Source organism: Numida meleagris, chromosome 6, assembly GCF_002078875.1.
Source record: "Numida meleagris isolate 19003 breed g44 Domestic line chromosome 6, NumMel1.0, whole genome shotgun sequence".
Lineage (NCBI taxonomy): Eukaryota > Metazoa > Chordata > Aves > Galliformes > Numididae > Numida > Numida meleagris.
Window position 1 is genome coordinate 8,738,797 of NC_034414.1, and position 20,560 is coordinate 8,759,356.

Consider the following 20,560-nt stretch of genomic DNA (forward strand, 5'->3'; position numbering starts at 1 on the left):
TGTCTTTATATATGCATTACCTTTTGTGGGATAAAAACAAACTGAACATGCACTTGTGACACATCTATTCAAATCAATGTTACTTCAACAGTGTGACACTATAGTCAGCTAGTACCCAAACTGCAGTAAGCACGCAATTTTTTAATTAATCAGTACCTTAATATTATTTCCAAATTGTCCTAATTGATGCCCTAGCAGATTAATGTCACTTCTTCCATGTATGGTTAGGAATAGCTTCCATTGCTTCCATGATAGCTTTGCCCAAAAAGAAAACCCTTGTAAAAGCCAGCTAATTGAAGGATCCATCCTGCTCCCTTTAAAGTTACTGGGAAAAGTATTGTCCAAGTAAAACTGTTAGAGTTATTTTAAATACTCACCATCTACTCTTATAAATATTTATATATATTTATGCTATCCAGATCATCAGCATTATTATCAAGAAATGATGTGTTGCCTACTGTTTTCAAAGACCTCTTTTGATCTTAATGAATACCCAGCAGAACCACTACATTCATCCATGAAACCTCTGTAACATGGATCCTATATTTTAACAAGTACCCACACCTCTGCTGAAGTGATAGCATGACTTTTGAAACAGGAATTCTGTGAGCTACAATATCTTTACGATATTCCTTAAAATAAACTGCAGTAATTAAGTACTAAAGTAGCTTTCAGCCTGGTTTAACCATCTGTGGAAGGTTTATTCCCATTGAAGAGTTAAATTATGTATTTACTGCTCTCAGTTAGAGGACACCGCAGGCCCACTGACATAAACAAAAGGCAAATATATTTTAATTGTTTCAAATATGGGCTGTTTAGGTCTGGCATCATAAATCCCATGTAATCTTAAAAGAGCTGATTTTCAAAGGTGCTCAGAAATCCTTTATTTATTTCAGAAAAAGCAAGAATAGAAACGTGAAGTAGCAATACACAGTTACTTGTGTGATTTTCTCATAAAATGCCCAGCATGTTCAAAAGAATAAACTGATGTATCTACTCCAACAGAGTTCCTGTATGACAGATCAAATTGGACATTTGCACAGCATTTCAGTGCTCAGTGGCATGCCGTGACAGTTTTATTTCACTCCTCCAGGTTGTTGGACAAACTTAAAGCCTCTCAGACTCTTGCATGATCAAAGACCGTATTCTTACTCTGAGAAGCTCTGCCACCTGGAAAGAGGAACTGGCAGAAGCACAGTCTATCCATATACATCTCTACAAGGACTGCAGATAAATGGCTAGGCTCTGGCAAGTGCTTAAGCCAACTGCAGAGGACAAGGAAAATTACTCAATATGGCACACAAAATTGCCAGGTGACACAGGAAAGCGAGAGGCTGGCAAAAGTTACAGATAGCATGGCAAGGAACGACTGGGTTTCATAGGTTGCAAGTCAAAGTTACACGAAAAATGAACAGCCAAACTTCAAAAACTGAAGGATAATACAGGAGACTTTCTGGAGAACAGAGTAGAGCAAGGCCAAGAGCACGTATGCAAGAGTGCCAGTAATGCCTAGGTAACAGTATCAGAAATCCCAAATGTATAGATGCACCAAAATTGAGTCTAGTGGGGAAAAAGTAATTCAAAATGGGGGACTTTTCCAGTGAGGAGACTGGGGGGGGGAAAGGGAAGTAGATGGACAGCAAAAAGAAGGGCTAAGAAACTGGAAAATGAATAATTAGGCATGGAAGTAACGCTGCCTTCAGGTGGATGCCTGCTCAGAAGACTTGATCACCTCAGCCTAAATTAAGACAATAAAACAAACTCTGTTCTTCTGACCTAAACCAGCCTCCATGGCTAGGAAATGCAGGATAAATGGGGATAGTTTCCCTTGCAATGACAGATCCAGCATGCTGGCATCACCATGGCATCGCTCTTTCCACAGCTGGTGTTACCTATCTCTTCATAACACTATCGCCTTTTTAAGAGACTACAGACAGTCTTATGCATCCTGTCTGATACTCTCAGTGAACTAAACGCTATTATGGTAATTATTCTATGTGGCTGAACCCAACTACAGTACAAAAACTTGCTAGAACATGCTGTTTTTATTAGTATCTGATTATTCAGATTAAGAGAGATCTAGAGAGCCTATTACCCTAAATGAAACAAATGAGCAAAAACAGTAAGGGTAATAAAATATGCTCACCAAACAAATTTATATCTCAGAATTCCATTCAGAACTATTTGGGTTTTTTGTTGTTGTTTGTTTTTTGTCTGAAATGCAAGCTAGACCTTGCAGGCATATACTTATATGAAGAAAAATTTTTTGTGTGCCATAGAGTACAAGTTGCATTACAAATATGATCCAGAGTTTAGAACTTCCTGCACTACAACTAGAAGAGAGTTACACCATCACTTACTAGTCTGAGTGTTAAGACCATTAACTGAAACGTTTGTAACCAGGATGGGGGACTAAGCCAGATGTTTGAAATTCAATCTGCCAACAGTGTAAAGCTGTATTTGAGATGCTCACAATCAATTCAGATTAAAGATTAATATTTTGCCTCATTAGACAAAGCACATGACTAAGTAAATTCAATATATTGTATGCATCACGGCACTCAGTTGAACTACTGGCTCAGTTTAGAGTTCTAACATCCAGTTATACTTAGAATATAAGGCTGTTGGCAGAAGAAAAATACCAATTTTAACACACTTCAATTTGGATTTTAACTAAGAGCACCTTCTGCTTCTCACTGTCAGAAGCAGTAATAACGACCAGTGGCTATTTGTGCACATTTATAGTCATTGTTTTACATTTTCCTCCACATTTCTGAGTGTGTTGTTTTATGGATCTTGTAAAAATACATGGGCGAGCATCTGCATCATGGGCCATGTAGCTGCAGAAATATTAGATACTAATAGGGAAAATATATTTCATTTTTTAAAAAATACCATTCTCACATTGCAGTTCAGAAAAGAACACTCTCCATAACGTAGACTGTTATTAGCCAGTACCCTGTTCTTCAAACTATATGCAGTGCAACAGTATGGGCAGTAGAGATCTGTACTGCAGGCAGCAAAGCATAGTGAAGAAGATTTTTTTAAAATATATTTTCTAAAGGAGAATCCAATCCACTGAGTACGTGAAGAGCTTGTATGCACTCAACTATTTTAGCCTACCTAAGCAATGACATCCAAATGAGCTCTGACACAGGGCCAGGCTTTAAAGGACCACTGGAAAAGACACAAAGGCAGCTGTTCCTTTTCTAATCAGCACATGCAGCCAAAGGCAATCACAGCCTCTACCAACTATTCTTCAAACAACTCCATGATCAGGTGGACCAAAGCTGATCAGGAAGACACAAAGATAGAATTATGCATTAGTTTCAAGGCTGGCAGGCCAAGCAGGTTTAAGGGGCGAGAGACAGAATTTCCAAAGACTTTGGAAGGAGGAGAGCATAGTTAAGCAAACCATTAATTTAATGGAGGAATATATAGAGTAATTCATGAAAAAGCTGTATACTGAAAGAGTGCAAGAATAATTACAAATTGTAGATTTTCTGCTGTCTTTTTTCTTATCATATGTGATTGCCAACCTTTCTTTTTCAGACTAATCAATACATAAAAGCACAGACCAAATTGATAAAGGGAAAGTAATATTTACTGTTTGATAGACAGGATTTTTTTCTGGCAGTGTTTAGCTCAAGTGGAATGCTCATTTTATTGGAAGCCTGCCAACTCTCTTCCAGTTACAAAAAGAAGACAAGTTTCTTATATCTCCATTCACTGTACTTTCTTAAGCCAAACTAAACCACATAAACTGTCTAATGAGACACTCCCCAGGTTTAATGTTTTCAGACAGTACAGTATTCTATCAGCTACATCTACTTAAATGTAGTTTTTATAAGAGCACTGAAACAGAAAAGCACTAAGATATACCATCCCCACTGCATTTGAGGAGCAGGACTTTTTCTAAAAACGCTATAAAGCAGTGACTCATGCACCAGCATCAAGCACTGGAAACAATCTTCTCACATGGCAAGAAACAATCAGGATTTTTCCCAAGGTGTGCTGCAGTGTTTTGAACCATCTATCCAGAAATAGTGCATACAAATTTCTTGACGTAAGTTGGCAGTGCTGCAGCCCCACTCAGCCTTTTCTAAAATGCTTCATGCAACGCTTGCTGCTAAAATTCTGTTTTCCTCATCCTTGATCTCCAACCTTCCAGACACTTTTCTCAGGTCCAGGAAATGCAAATAAACCTACAGATTTTGAGATCCCTTTTGCACAGTAGAAACATTGCAGATATTCAGCAATCCTCAGTTTAGTTATCAAGAAGTGCTTTAAGGCAAACTTTACAGAGCTTCATGTTATTTTTAAAGAGAAGCATTCTAATGACAAAGGAAACTGTTATGTATTAGTTACCCAGAGTATATTATTAAGGAAAAAAGGAGTTACGGCTTTGAAATAATAAGAGGGATTACTGCAACATGAAGCCACTCTCTTGAAACAGATTGTATCTGGAAGAGAATTGAAGTCCCATTTGAAGACAATGGAAGCAACTTTCAAAGAGATTTCAAAGTAATTTTCTTTCACATTACTCAGTTAATTTAGTGTCTTACTACATTTAAATTCAAATAATACATTTTCTAAATTATGGAATTTACTTTGAATTAACTTTGAAATCAAATCTCACTGAGTTCCGGAATGGTCTGAAGGTTATTCAGATTAAATTAACACAATCAACAGAAGAGAAACAAACTTACCTTGAAAGTATAAACTTGCATGCATGTGGCCCTTTCCCATATTTGGTACCATTCTCTTCATTTTTTGGTAACACCAAGACCACCCAAGGAGAAATGAGCTACTGTAAGCTAGAGGTACAGCCTTCCGTCTCCAACAAGGCCTGTGTGATAGAAATTGGAATAGAGACACTGAGTGGAACTTCGAAGATAGATCAAAAAAAGACTTTTATACATGACTTGTATCAGAAAATAATTGAATCTTGAGTTCACGCTTTCAAAAACATCTACTGCCTTAGATGATACCAAGAACTACTGTTTCCTAAAAAAGAATTTCAAGTACGTGAAAGCATATCATTCTAGGAGTTACGTTCACATAAAGATACATAAAAGTAGTATGAGAGTTTACCATGTAAATCACTATAAAAATAAGATCTTAACATTTTCTACTTGTGCATGCTACAAACCAGGAACAATCGAGGATCATTTAATAACTCTTCGGATCTGAACAGCAAAGGATCTGTTAATAAAGGTAAATGAAGTGATCTGAGCAGAATCATTACTGTTGGTAGCACCATGAGGACCACTGGTGAAAATATTGAATCTTACAGTTTAAGAAAGATTTTTGTAAGGGCCTGGCTGTGATCTCAATCTACTACGTGAAGAAACTCCCTTGAGATGGAAGCTAGTTTGCTCAGCATAGAACTCCAGATTGCTTGCAAGCCCTTCTGAGACTACTCAGGATCAAGAAGGTCACCCCTGACAAGCGCAGTTTCTTGAGCACCTGCAATTTTAGGCATTATGGCCCAAACAATTCCTCCATTTCTAAATACAGTTTTAGTAATGTCTGAAAACGTACAAGTACAACACAAGCCAGATGTTCTAGCTATCTGTGTTAACATTAATTGGTTTTAGATCTTCTATACTGGAACTAGAATTATCTGAAACAGATTAAGTATTATAGTTCAGTTTTGGTCTGAGTCAACAATAATTTCCAAGCCTAGAACTCAAATAGGAAATAAGCTTTGAATGTCTTATTACATTCATTTGGGTTAACTGCCTATTTATGATTCACTTTCTTTCTTGTTTGCCTTACCTGATCTGCAGCTTGAGCAGCATCACTGTTGTTTAATTAATATAGTGCCAAGGAAAATGCAAATACTGTCAAATCCTAACTAGAAAAATGAGTTTGTAATGCTACTGTCAGCAAGCAAGCTTGAATAACATCCTTAGGTTCAACACACTAGGAAAGTATTAGTCAACTCAATTGTGTTTCTTATAGAATTAGTAATTATACAGGCATACATCCCTGCACATAAGAATATCCACAAAATCTTCACAATACCAAGTTTCTCTTGAAGCTTTTTGCAGACCTTTTAGGCTATTTAATAGTCCTATTCATGCAAAAAGCAATGCAACTTCAGCAATAAAATCCAACTTCATAGAATGTGATTTTTAACAATTCCAGTTTTACATTTTCATTAGAGCAAGCGTGAGCTCTGCCTAACAAATGAAGGCCACTTCTCGCTTTCTTTAGAAGAACACTACTATGTCTCAGACATTCTATTAGGTCCTGTTCATTCCTCAGATACCTCTTTGCATCAGGAAAATCTACTTGTTTTGTGTTTTATTAAGGCAGACATAGTTTTTGTCAGAAAAGTAATTCTTGTGTCTAAGAAGAAATTTCTGTACTGTATGTATGTGAGGACACAGGCTGAGGCCTCCCCCTCTGCAGTTTAAAAGCTTCTTGCTATATCTCTCCATCAACCTTTGACCCACAATCATTTCTGCTTTATCTCTGTTGATATAATTCTGTGGAAAGTCACTTTACAAACCAGACAATTGAAATACTTCAGTGGAGGGTCTAAAAAGATCTCAACATTAAATTCTCTCTCCAGGAAGCTAGAGAAATCATGAACAGGATTTATGTTCAATCATTCTCCACTGTGCATCATACACCAAGCACTGATTGTTTTTTAAACTCAGAATCTCCAATTTCAGATAATCTGGTAACAAAAAAAAAAAAAATACACTATCTACATGATAAACAGGACATGGAAAAGGGAAACAAAGAAATCTTGGAGGAAAAAAAAAAAAACAAAACAAGACAAAAAGATAGGCTACCATTATCCGCGAAAAGATTTTGTGTCATTTGCAAGTTGTTTTGCTAATTAAGATCCTTCCAACATGAAGAATGGGATGGGTGACATTGAGGCTTTTGGACCGATTTGCATAAGAACAATGGCTAATTCTCCTTATGTGCTGAGTCAGCTAGAAAGATAGTACAATTTTATGTAGACAAACAAAAAAGCAGATTAAAACATTCAAAGAATATCATTCTCTAGAACACCATGTAAATAACATCGGAAGAAAATTGATAGGAAAGTTGCAAATTGATAGGAGAGGACAGCAAAGAGAAAAGTTCCATGTCTTAGCTATAAAAAAGTAACGAGAAATGTCAACATTGACACCTTTCCCAAAAAGGATTCTAAAACTTACGAATTTATGTCTCTCGGTACATTTGCATGTCTATAAGAATAAAACCAGGTGAGTTTGAACCTAGACCCTAATTTATAGGATAATAGAATGGTTTGGGTAGGAAGGGATCATTAAGATCACCTAGTTCCAACCCTTATAGCAGGGACACCTCCCAGTAGGCTAGGTTGCTCACAGTCCCATCCAGCCTGGCCTTGAATGCCTCCAAGACAGGGGTATCCACAAGCTCTCTAGCAACCTGTTCCAGTGTCTCATCACCAGGCTAATTCCAGCAGGCTGCTTTGATAATTTGTGTTTAATGAGAAAAGCCACAGAGAAAAGTTGACAGGCATATATAATGCAAATAACAACATAGATGGTGTAATAAAGTAACAACAGCAGTGCTAAATGTTCCTCCTGAAGAAAACAGTAGAAATGAAACAGACAAAAAAATTGAACTCATTTTACAAAGCTTTGTTCAGTGGCCCTCCTTCAACTACTATCTTACCAGAATATTCATTTAATTCAACACCCACTGGGGCCTAAGGGGAAAAACATCTGTATCTTCAGAAAAATAGTAACATTGATACAGTACAGCCATTAGTTTTCACTCTGCAGTTCACTTTAAAATAGTGCAGCAGTTGCCTCTCCCCTGTGGCATGAAATTACTACTAAGCCATCAACTATTCCTACAATAACTTCCAGATAAAAATCCTCAAGGCTTCCAATGAGATGCTGAACACACCTTAGGAGGTGAAATAAAGAAGCGAAAATGTCAAGATCAATACTTAAGGTTAAGACTTCTGTCTTGGAAATGCCCTAAATTTCAGCTGTAACTCCCAAATACAGTTGGTGGATTTTTTTGTTTGTTTGTTTTTCTTTTAAAAAAAAAAAACACCTGGGAGTAAAAGGAACAGTTAAAGTAGTAAGAAACCCATTACTTTTAGAATTTCATATAAAATAGGTGTAAAAGCAATAAAGAGGAGAATAAGTCTAAACTATAAATGCAAGAACAAAGTAGAAGATGACATTTACGGCCAGTTACAAGATTGATGTGCCATGACAGCCAAAGAAGAATCCAGGCAGTTGCAATGAAGGCACACACTTCTTAAAGTACTTAGTAAGAGAGAATGGACTGACCAATGTGCATCATACATAAAATACAGGATAAAAAGTCATAATGGTGCTTTAGGTGTTATTTTTAATGCAATTTTTAAGGCATCTTTTCATATCTTAGAGAACCTTTAAGCAGAATTAGGAGTGTGATTTGATATTTTATTTACTTTTGCTGTCTTTTCCTCCTCAGTTGTCCAAGGGCTCTTTTTTTCCCCCAGAAATCACGGGTACCTGATTTCTTATCATTTTAGACAGTTCTGTTGAAACCAGAAATACTTGCTTCTACTGCTAATTTTTGTGCTTTAATTTGAAAAAAAAAAAGCAAATTTTATTCCCATGAATTGTACTCGATTTGAGAGACTAATTAGAGAGGCTAATTCCATTTCTGCATACAACAAACAACTGTAGAAAGCAGCAATTCAGTTTAACCCATGTATCTTAATCCTGACCCAGAGAGAGCATTTCTAAATTGACATCTATACCCAGCTTAATTTTAATACTCTCATCTTTGAAGTCATTTTAGAAGTGAGAATGCTATCCATAATAGGATTAAAGACAGGTGTCTGTAAATAAATAGTGTTTAAAGGTGGGTGTCAAGCACAGTTCTTGCTCCCTGTTGCTTCGCATTTCCTAGAGACAAAACTGTCAGTACCATAAATTCAGTTTAACCACTAGCCTCTTCCTACCTGTAATTCAGGAAATTATCTGCTACTTTAGGTGCCACCAAGTCAGCCTTATTCAAAAAGCACTGATGTGGTTAGCAACACTGTGCTGCATTTTCTTATGTGAGTTTCTTATTCTGAAAAATAATATCAGGCTGTTATGTTTCATTCTTAAAATGATTTCAACAGTGAATTTGAACAGTATGCTAGATCAATACCCTCCAATCTGACTCTTAGCAACAAATTCCCATAGTAGCAGAAAAATTCACTGTGCAAGGCTAAGTCCATCTGTTTGGATCAGTACCTGTGGGAGGAAAACTTACATGTTTGTCAACGAGTAAGAAGATCTAAATGCCACACCACTATCTGCTTATGAATTCTGTGATACAAGGGGAAAAAAAAAATTCTAGTTTCCACTGCTGTTCAGGGACACTCTTGCTTTTAATTTCTAGAGTAAGAGATAAGATGTAATCTTTATTTATATTGCTTTCCCTTGCTTAAAACATCTATTTATGAACTTCATTAAGCCTGCATTTTCAGCTCTCTTTCCCTTCCAGGCCTCTGTTGATTTGGTTATCTCAGGCGAAGCAGACATTCCCCAGAAGTTTTATTGGATAAATATTAATAAGTGTATTTTTTTTCAATACCTAGACATAGTCCAGTGTTGCTACTACCACAGCTAAATTCATATTCTCAAAAATACTGCAAGATTTACTCCCAAATACAAGAAAATAGGCTAAGTTCTTCCAGTTTAAAAAAAAGAACAAACCATATTCTAAAAGAAATACCAAATAACCTTACCACTGAAGCATAATCCAATTTAACCAATGAGCAGTATTTAGTGGAACAACTGATCATGTTGGAAAGCATTGCTGTAAGTGCACCTAAGCTCCAGGCCTCTAGCTTCTTAAACCTCCCTCAGGCAAGATTCAGACCATGTTTATACTTTAAGAGATGCTATTTCAGCACAGAAACAAATACCAAGCACCATCTGTGATATTCTCCTCAAAACGACACCATCTTTCTTTATCATCAGTTCTGCAGAATTTTGTCTTCAGTATTAGAAATTGAAATAAAGGAGGTTTTTAATCAAGAGTCAACTGAACGAATACACGAATGAATGCAGCAAGTACAGTGAACACAACAGAAACAGCCCCTTAAGAGCACGCCTTTATAAAACGGGGTGGAAAACCGTTCTGTATTACTGTAATATACCATTCAGTTCTTGTCTCTCCTTTTTCAAGGGGAAGGCACAAAAAGGGAGGAAGATCGTGCTTACAAACACCTGCCTTTTGAAAGAAAAATCATTATGACTGGTAGCACAAGATTATTACACAATCAAATCCATTAAAATTTCACATTTCACTGCTTAATGCAAATACATACTTGGGATAAGATAGAATAACCACAAATCCTGAAAAGTAAACAATTATGGAAATGGATGTCATGGTAGAACAAAAATAGGCTTTTAGCTTTACTATAATATATATTAAATGTCTCATGAAAATAACAAGGAGGGAATTTTCCCAATTGCACATAAGAGCCTAAATATTCAAAAACTTCACATTGGTGAATGTCTGCTTCAATCAGACAGTATTTCAACTCCTCATTATTAGTGGCTGATCCAAATGCACCTTCTGAACACTGTTCTGAAAGATTAAGCTGCTCAGAACACGTGTGATGTAGAAAATAGAACTATTTTGTATTTTAAAATACTAGCAGGAGTTAAAACTACCTTATAAATAATGTTTCCAGATCACATCCTATGCTAAGAATTCAAACTAGCGTAACTAGCATGGACTAGAAGGCAATTTTGCTGAAAGTTACTCTAAGAAAGCAGAGCATGTAAACTTGGTCTGTGGGAGGTAAAGCCATCATAGCACAGAACTTCAAGCCCAGTCTTTGCGCTTCACTTTCACACCACATCTGAGGGCCACTCCACAAGTAATGCCTCCTGTTTTATTATGGCAATCCACAACATCAGAGACAGATGTTGGTGGTATGAAGAGTTTGAACCTTCTCACCAATATTTTGTTACATGTCATTGCTGTGAGACATATGGCAGCAGAGGGGCACTCCGACAAAATGGCATCTGACTTAGTGTGCATGAAGCAAAGATGTTTCATTGAGCTCCTCCATGTGGAGAAAAGCGTACCCATTGAGATTCATCAATACTTGCCGAAAGTTTACCGAGGCCAAACAGTGGATGTGTGCGCAGTGAGGCAGTGACTGGTGTGTCTCAGCAGCAGCAATACTGGGTCACCTCTGCCGGTGCAGATATTTACAAGGACAGCATGCATGCTCTTGCTCACATTGACAAAAACGCACAGCTAATGGTGGTGCGTACTTGAAAAAGAGTGTTTTGTAACCGAGAATTTGCTCTAATGCGCTCTCTGTGTGTGCTGTAGTTTCCACGGAAATAATTAGGGCACATTACTTAGGGAGCAACTTACATGCTTATTACAATATGTGGTCACAGGGAAAGGAGAGGAGGTTTCTGCATCCATATAATTTTTTGTCCCCTCTGCTCTGACTTTGAATCAAAGTAATTTGACTTTTAGCTACCAAAGACATGAAGATCACAAATCACCTTAAAGGAATGTTAATTTCAAAGCTCATTTGTGGTCAACATATGCTGACACCGTTTGTGTCAAGCCAAAGAACCAACAATTTGAGCTGTGTCATTGAAATGTAATTAGAGAAGGACAGCTGTGTGCAGTTCTGTGTGACCCTGTGGAGCAGTGCAAAATAAAATGCCACAAAACAAAAAGCATCTTTAGACAACTTAATGGAATGCAGGCAAACAAAACCTGTGTGTGATATATTTTTAATTGCTACTTCTAATGGAGCATTACAGAACAATGCTTCAATTAATGAGCAATTTATCTCACTTGCATTACCTGAAATTACTTGCAGGGGTATATTTATTAGGGTCAAACTTACTCTCTTGTATATCAAATGTATGGAACAGCCTGAATAGGGCAATAAGCAATGGAAATGAAAACGATTCTGATTGTGCCATGCAAGCCACTTTTGTCTTGAGACCATAGAACAACTGTGGCTCTCACACATCACTTCATGCTGGAGGATAGAATGGCTTTATTTGCGCATGCTCCACACGAAGAAAATACAGAAGACAAATGCATACTCATGTATGCAGAAGCTCTACAGAAAATTAGAAGATGCCAACACTGTATTGGCAACCCTTCAGTCCCACGACATCATACCACAACTCAGAAAGCTCCTACTATTCCAAGGGCAGTGAGTAGCTGTCAAAAAGAGAAAGAGGATCAGTATCCTGGAACATCCTTTAGACCATGGGAAAGATATCTCTTCTGGGTCCACAGAACAATGCTCCCTGAAGTCACAGGAGGCTATTCTCTAAAATAAAGGAAGTTCCACCATGTCAAGGATTAGCGAACAGCAACAGTGTATGGCTGGCTATGACATTTTTCCTCTAGACTGCAAAAGGAAAACTATCCTTCGATATCCGGTTAACCTCTGAACTTCTTGCTCCTGTTTTCTCAAGGGAAAAAAACAACACCATAATTCTTCGGCCACAATGGAGTTTCATTTTTCTTCTAAAAATTGGAAGTAACAGAAGTAATATTTTTCCTCTTATTAAATATTGTTTTAACTATTGAAAATAGACTATATTCTGTATTAATTAGCATTTATTTGTATTTATACTATCTTTTGTGGATAAAAGCACAGAATTTATGAGAAGATAAATGGAGTTTTTAAAGCTTTACGACAAAATTGTTTTCCATCAGTATGCACAACAGTATATCTGAACAATGATGTTTTAGTAGACTTGTCTGAATCTTTATTACTCACTAGTTCTATAGAATATCCAATTTTAAGCAAATACTAAATAAGAAAAGGTTAAGTACATGAGAACATTGCAGAGGGTCCAGTCTATCATGCACAGGGGAATTGCTGACAACATATTCATCTTAATACATTTTCTTACTACCAAAGGATCTTCTCCAATCAATACCCTATGCTATTATGTATCATTTAACAAATTCAACCCCTAATCAGAAATACACTGAATGCGCACATGTAAAAAACTAATTCCACAGATCATTAACGTTAAACACTATCTTTTCTTTAAAATAATAATAGCCATAATTCTTAAAGCTATGAGGTTAAATAAACTACTTAAATAGACAATGTGTCAGCATTGAACTAGCACAGATCTAAGCTAAGAGTGACATCCAGTGGACAGACACCATGTAACATATTTGTTATTAATATTTAGAAAGATGCATCTGTCTTGCATTGTACATGTCACTGAAAAGGCCCAGGTGTGTGACAATGACAGATAGCTCTGGATTTTCATGGAGTTGAAAGCTGTGCTTCATTCATCTTAAGAGACAGAACTCCTATCATCATCGTTTCACATCAAGAAATCACCAGCCCTAGACTTCAGTATTAAACCAGGCAGCAATTGAAGATTTTACATAAATAGAGTAGCACACTTCTGACAGTGCATTTGCAGAAGAATTTATTGTCACGGGTAACTAATTAAGCTATCTTTGGTTACAATTCACCCAGCTTCCTAATATCAGTTTTACAATGCAAAAGGGACTATAAACATGGAAGCTGCTATGTTTTGATCAAAAGAAGTTGAACTGTGGAAAGGCTAAGTGAAGGGGATGAGATGAAATGCGTATGTACAAGAAAAAAGCAGATCCCTTGTATGTGAACAAAACTCCTTCTGATTCATCTCTTTGCATAAACACTCTTCTCTCAAGTTGCATGAACTAAAAAAAAAGCGAAGAGAACCTCCAGAAAATCTCAGGTGCATTTTCTGCAGCGAAAGGTGGGAGATCGAAATGCTTTAGCAAAGGGAGACAAGCTCCTTATAACAAACAACTTTTTCCTTACTTTCATTTCTACGCATGTAAGAACAGTTATCTGTGACACTAGGACACTATCCCCCTCTTCTGTCTTTAATTCCCAGTTGTTCCAGCCACACTAGGTCTTACTCCACTGTCATCTGACTGGACTAGTACGAAAGCTTCCTGCTTCTCTAGTTCCTTTTTCACTCTCTCTGCCTCTTGCCTTGCTTGACCTTGGATCCAATGAGACCTGAGAGAAAGGGTTATGGAAAATAGTACTTTTGCTTTCCAGCAGTTCCTTCAGCTACTGGCTCTTACCTCATCAGGTCTCATCTCTGCAAGCTGATTATTAAAGCAATTAAAACCTTTATTAGAAATTTACACAGCATCTTCTACAAAACTCCTGTAAGCATAGGAGCATATCCCAGACCCCATTAATAAAGTTGTTAGCAGGCAGTAACTGAAAGGGCTGACTATATACAAATTAATTATGCGGTGATTATAACAAACTTCTTGCAAGACCGCTGCGTTCCTAAAAGTACCAAGTTCAAACTTCTTTTAATCCAGGCTGGGTACTAAATCTTTATTCAATGTAATTAGACACTGTTCCAGCTAGTCAAATTCAAATCTATAATCGTGAGCTCCTACTCCATCACCTGCTCAGTCCCACTGATACATATAATACATATACTTAATAGTACATCTATAATACACATAACAGAAGTAAATATGATCTTCTCCAAGAGAACTGACTGATTCCTGAGTTTGGTACTAATTGCTCATCAGCCTTGACAAATATTTTTCGTTTGGCATAGCCATCATTATTCAATACTCATAAACACTGCATTTTACTTTAAAACCTAAGAAACAGATTACTTCATTCCTGGCTAAATCTTCAGATGGTTTTTCCAGTATATATTCCCTGGCTTCAAAATTAAATAAGTGTTTATAAAGAAAAAACACTTTTTGTATTTCTGCCATTCTGCAACAAATTTCATGTATCAAAACACACTGAAGTAATTACAGTAAAGAGTATTACTCCAAATCTTTAAACAAAGTGATAAGACAGCAAAGCAAGAGTAAGTAACCACCCATTAACAAAGGAATCTTTTCAGCGCCCAGTTTTCCATACTCAAAATGAGGGCTTAATGTATTGACAAACTCCTTATTCAACCAAGCTTCTGCTTTGGAACAATAGCTACACACATCAGTTACCGGGGCATAAATACTTGCTGTGTTTTTTTCCCCAATATTCAGAATAAATCACTCTATAAAATATTATTTACATAAGCTAGAAGTTGAAAAATATTTCCTTCAATATTTCCTTATAGGAGGAGCTCTCTAAAGTGGGAAAGGAATCCTTACCAGCTGATTAATGACATTTTTCAAAATGAGAATTTCAGTACACAAAATCAGTTCCCACAGGCATGAAGGACCAAGTTCTCAAAGAAGCAAGAGCTGACGGATCCAGCTAGATACACAGAAACTCAAGTCTAATCAGTGTGTGCACTTCACTTAATATTATGAATTACTAAATTGGCAACCAACTACCAGCTGTAGGAACGAGTGTCACAGTTAAGCATATAACATGATTGCAGAGATGTACACCATTTTCGTTAAGAGATGGTCCAGGCTCTTGTTGAAAAAAAGCTGGGCCTTCATGATAAAAAGCAAATACGTATGGCATATTCGACAATTTATATATAAACATAGCAATCCATAGTAAGAAAAAGTGTGCTTTTCCCTAAAGCAGGCAGCTAAGTAACTGGTGTTTTAAATGGCAAATGACCTCAGCAAAGCTAAATTTTGTCATAACCAAGTATTAAAATTAGCAGTCCAGACACCAGAATTGTTGAGTAATTTCACATTATAGAGTTTATTTTAAAAATACAATATAAGTTAAACCAAATGGAAAACTGAAATATCCCCATGTTACAAATAATAGGCACACAGCTCTTCTAATCACTGCATTGTTGAAGATGGAGATAGTTAAGCTATGAACACAACTTGAAATGTGAAATATCAGAAAAATCTTTCTTCTGGAGACTGAAATAGCAGCTATATTAACTGAGAATAATTATAAGATTTATGAGGACATTTTGGAAGGGAAACATGGAACACAACTTAGATAAAAACAGAAAGGGCTTCCTTGAGCTTGGTCTAGTGGTTGGCGACCCTGCACTTGGCAGGGGGGTTGAGACTCGATGATCTTTGAGGTCCTTTTCAACCCAAGCCATTCTATGATGAACTGGGTGTGCTATAATTACAAGTAGAACTTTCCTCAATAGAGGCAAAAAGCAATTATTATCACTGAATCCTTTAAAAGCAAATTGTAACTGTGTTAGGTTTTTGTTCAGCCATCATGCCTCAGTCTTGCAGCTGCAGCTGCGTTAAGAAGCATTTATTCTTTTTGTACTATACCTTTATTATAAAGGTATATTATTATTTATTACACCTATGTTATTGAATTTGTCAAAAACCCTACTGCTGTCTTATCCTGACAAGTGGGGGAAAAATAGTCTTACTGATCACAAATGGAAGCCCTTACAGAAAAGTAAAAAGAGATTAGGAACCAAGCACTGAAAACATTGAGCAGATGTTAAACTGCAGACTTTACAAATAGCCTGAGCCGTTTTTGTGTGGCTACTAAAGTTACCACAGCACAGCAATTACAGTTTAAGTATCACAAAAGCACACTAAAAACAGGGTATAGCCATTGGTTTGAAGTAACGTAGTTACTTTTAAATCAATAAAGGCGTGAACGCTGCATCAGTTTAAATGAGAATTTGTTAAAGAAGAGAGCAAGAAGGAACAGCTTGCATAGGCAGCATAGTAAGAGGGACTATAAACTTCTTTGAGCAAAACAGAATAAGAAATCACAAAGGTTAAGAGGTAAAGAGGATCTTCGTGGTCCTTGAATCTATCTGCTCTATTGACAAGGCTTCTCTCCAGTCCAAATTCTGCAATGAGCAAAAGGAAGATGACCCATGTCTGCACTATTTTTTAACTTTTATAAAGCCAATGATTTGTCAGCAGAAACTGACAAAATAGAAAGAATAACTACACGTGACTGAAGGCAGCTAGTTAAAAGCAATGAAAGCTGTGCAATCAGATTTAAAGAATTCAATATTAAAAAAAGAAACGAAATGAAATTTCATACTGCAAAGTACACCACCTTGGTACAAACTAAATAAAAGGACTATATTATATATTAAATAAGAAAACAGTACTACAAAGTCAGTAATAAGAATGAATGAGGCTCACTGAAGGCAATTCCATTAGGTTACCAGCTCACACTGACCACACTGCAAGGAAAAACAAGCACAAAGGTTCATTGCCCACATCAAAAAACAGACTAAATGTGATGCGACTTTCAACACAGGTTTCTTTTATTGTTGAGACAAATCCTAGCTATTGCACTTCTATTGCATTTATGAATTCTTACTCAAACTTAAGCTTCCGTAGCTTTGAGAAACAGGCAGTCTAAGTTCAGAGCTCCAGGTTTTCACAGATATGAACAGGGACCCTGCTACTACCCATCACAAAAATAGGAGGAAGAGGAACTTGAGTATCTCTCAATTATTTTGCCTGTGAGTCAGGAATGCATTTTGAAACACTGCAAAAAGCACCATATAGAAAACTATTGTGTTTTACATGTCATAACAGCTTTCAAGGGAATGTAAATCAGACTTACTCTTTTATAGCAAGAATTCTACTGGAACTGTAATTAAATACAGAAGAAGCAGCAAGATAAATCCACCAGGAAAAGCTCAAAAAACATCATAAACAACAAGAAATAAGAGACGACACAAGCCTTCCAGCAAAGGAACAGTCTTTCAAATGGAGTGAGAAATATGTTCAATTTTCTGTAAATTATAGCTTAGACAGGATGCTTCACATCACATAACACTGAGTGGCTGCTGTAACAGGCATAAATTCTCCAGAAGTGCCCAGTAATCTGGGAATGCCAATCAATGCAATCACCTCTGAGGGTCTGGAAGACTCCGTCTCAGGAGCAGCCATCGCAGATTGCTTTTACTGAAGCAAAACTAAAGGAATCCAAACAGCAGTAGTAGCCTTGATCTATTGCGTTTGCTTCACAATTAACAGAGTAGCTTAAGGAGCCTAAGGGGATCAGGATGTTTTGACAGTGGTTTTCGTTTTGTTTTGTTTTATATATATACATTAAATGTATTGCAGCAGCATTTAGAAGCATCGTTAGAGCTCCATTAGACCAGCAGAGCAAAACATACAAAAAGAAATTGTCCTGTTCAGAGTTGTTTAAAACAGGAGCAAGACAGGTAACTCCTGTGGAAAACGTCACAAAAGCAGTTCTACAATACAATTAATCTCCAGAAACCTTCAGATCTTCATTTTAAAATGACAGGTTTCACTTCTGGCCTAAACATGTGACAGACACAAAATTTCCTTGAAACATTTCAATTCAGCTGAAAATATTCCCCAGTTTTGTGTTTAAAAACAAATTCATCACTCATTCAACACAAGATATAATTAGAGAAAGGAATGAACACTAATGGCAAGCAAAGAAATTAAAAACATAACAATTCAAAGTACCAGCTCAGTTGGTATTTAATCAGCTATTGAGACATCTGAAACATATTTACCTTAATGCAGCATAGACAAACTACCAATTGATAGGCTCTAAAGGACAGATTATTTCTAACCCGAAAGCCAACTTCTAAACCCTTTACATAAGCTAACAGTTCACATAGACACTTGTGGATTTGTATGACAGGATAAAACATGTCAGCAAGAGGCTGAACATCAGATCTAGATCCAAACATGTATTTGGATCTGAAGATAACAGAGAAAGCAACAAAAAGTCTCCATTTTAATTACTATTTTCTTAAAAGCTTTTAAGAAACCTACGCAGTAAGGAATTGAAATACCTTGTGTTATATACAACCATTAAAATAAAAGAGCATATAAAATGTTTTAAGGCTTTGTTTTGCTTTTAAAGAAAGTCAGTGAGGCAATCCAAAGTTTTCTGATTCAAACAATTTGAGGCTGAAAGCTCTAGCAAAAACTAAAAGATACACTTCATTTTATCCTTTGGTTGCATTAACACTGCTCTGCATAATAGAGCAAAAACACACAGTACTGAACAATACTGAGAAAGAGTAATTCTTTGTTTAATCTAAGTCAGCCATGGACCACCAGAGGCAATATACATTATCTTATATCAGAAAACAACAAGTATGTTCATTAATATGTATCTATGTTGTAATCATTCATTTTTTTTAATCTTAATTTCAACTGTTTTTACTTAGTCCTAATAGTGCTACACAAAAACACGTCTAAGGTTGCCAGCACACAAATGACACGCGTTCTTGACAAACCATCTATTTGACTTCAGTGGTCAAGATGTCAGTTAAAAGCTATTAAGAGGGTTTCCTTGTTCACAGCTACAGTGATTTCCTTTCCTTATAATTAAAAATTTTGAGTCGCCTTCTTCTACCATTTAACTTACAAGCACCTTATCTCATCTTTCACTTAGAAACATAAAGACAACAAACTGGAGTTACTTGGAATAAAGGCAGAGAACAAGGTCAGTGACCAAGACCCGCCAGAGACAACACCAACGCAGGTTCCTCTCTTCCCAGAGATCCGAGCTGGCCTGTCTCAGCCACTGGAGGCCAGGAAAGGCATCACCAAGAAGCAGCACTGGCTCCACTCGCACCTAGCATGGCAGCACAACAAGCTAAGCAAATAACAGCAAAATATCTTGGAAAGGAGTCCACACTTCAGTAATTTCATGACAAGTGGGAAGAATGGAGACCCAAACCTGTAGTTGAATTTGGTCTCAGTGTCTGCGCATTCTTAATCTTACAACAGGGATTTCCAGCAATTGCTTCCAACTTAAACTCTTAGAAATATTAATGGAATATGCTGCTATGCTACTCTGTGAACCCAACAGAAAAAATACTTCAGTTTACAAACATCCATACATAACTCTGGAGCATACAGCAGTAACACTTAGAGGGGTAAGTGTTTTAAGACAAAAAAAATTTGGAGAAAAATGAGAATAGTTCTCAACGCAGGATTCAACTCAGCTTTAAAAAGGGAATGCAAGATAAAAACGTGATCAAAATATACCTGTTTAATCTCTTACCTTCTTTATTATCACAGTCAGTTACTAAAGCACTTCGTAACATATCTGAGCAATAAGTTGTCATTAATCCTAGTACTCAACTGTACTCAATAAAACACAGCTTAATTTTTTCTTCTTCTTCTTTTTTTTTTTTTAAACTGTCCCTAAGCCTGCAAAAATAGTTTCTGAATTGTTAAGCACAAAGAGCATGGACCAAGTCTCAGAGAAGCAGAAGTGGTTGTCCCTCTGAGGCTGTATTCTTCCAGTCATTCAACTACCTTGTTCATTCTGATAGTTTATACGATTGAAATATTAATGTAACTGATTTCCTGCTTTTTTTTTTTCCTAAAAATAGCAAATTGAGGAATACAGCCACCATTCAGGGTGCTTTTACTGCACGCATGATGCAGAACACATACTATTTCTGCATGACTGTGATGGTGAGAAATAGTGAATTTAGGATATGACTCCTCCCTCCAGCACAGAACACTGGAATTGAGGAGAATTTTAATAAGGACTTAATCTTTCAAATGATTGTGATTTTTTCTTTGTTTGTTTAATGGCTCAGGAAATAATTTGGTCTTCAGTGATTTCACTGTGACAGAAATAGTTAAAAATCACAGCAATATACCTTCTCCGCAGAACTAAGAGGGAAGAAAAAAA

General features: G+C 36.6%; 1 long non-coding RNA gene across 9 annotated transcripts in view; it reads right to left on the bottom strand.

Moving 5' to 3' along the window:
- The window catches only part of LOC110400788, a 264,387-nt gene that overhangs the window by 206,614 nt on the left and 37,213 nt on the right, over nucleotides 1-20,560 (bottom strand). For all 9 annotated transcript variants that reach the window (XR_002440077.1, XR_002440071.1, XR_002440069.1 and 6 more), the window contains one exon: nucleotides 4,710-4,849. This is a non-coding gene — a long non-coding RNA (uncharacterized LOC110400788). The remainder of the gene's footprint in view (nucleotides 1-4,709; nucleotides 4,850-20,560) is intronic.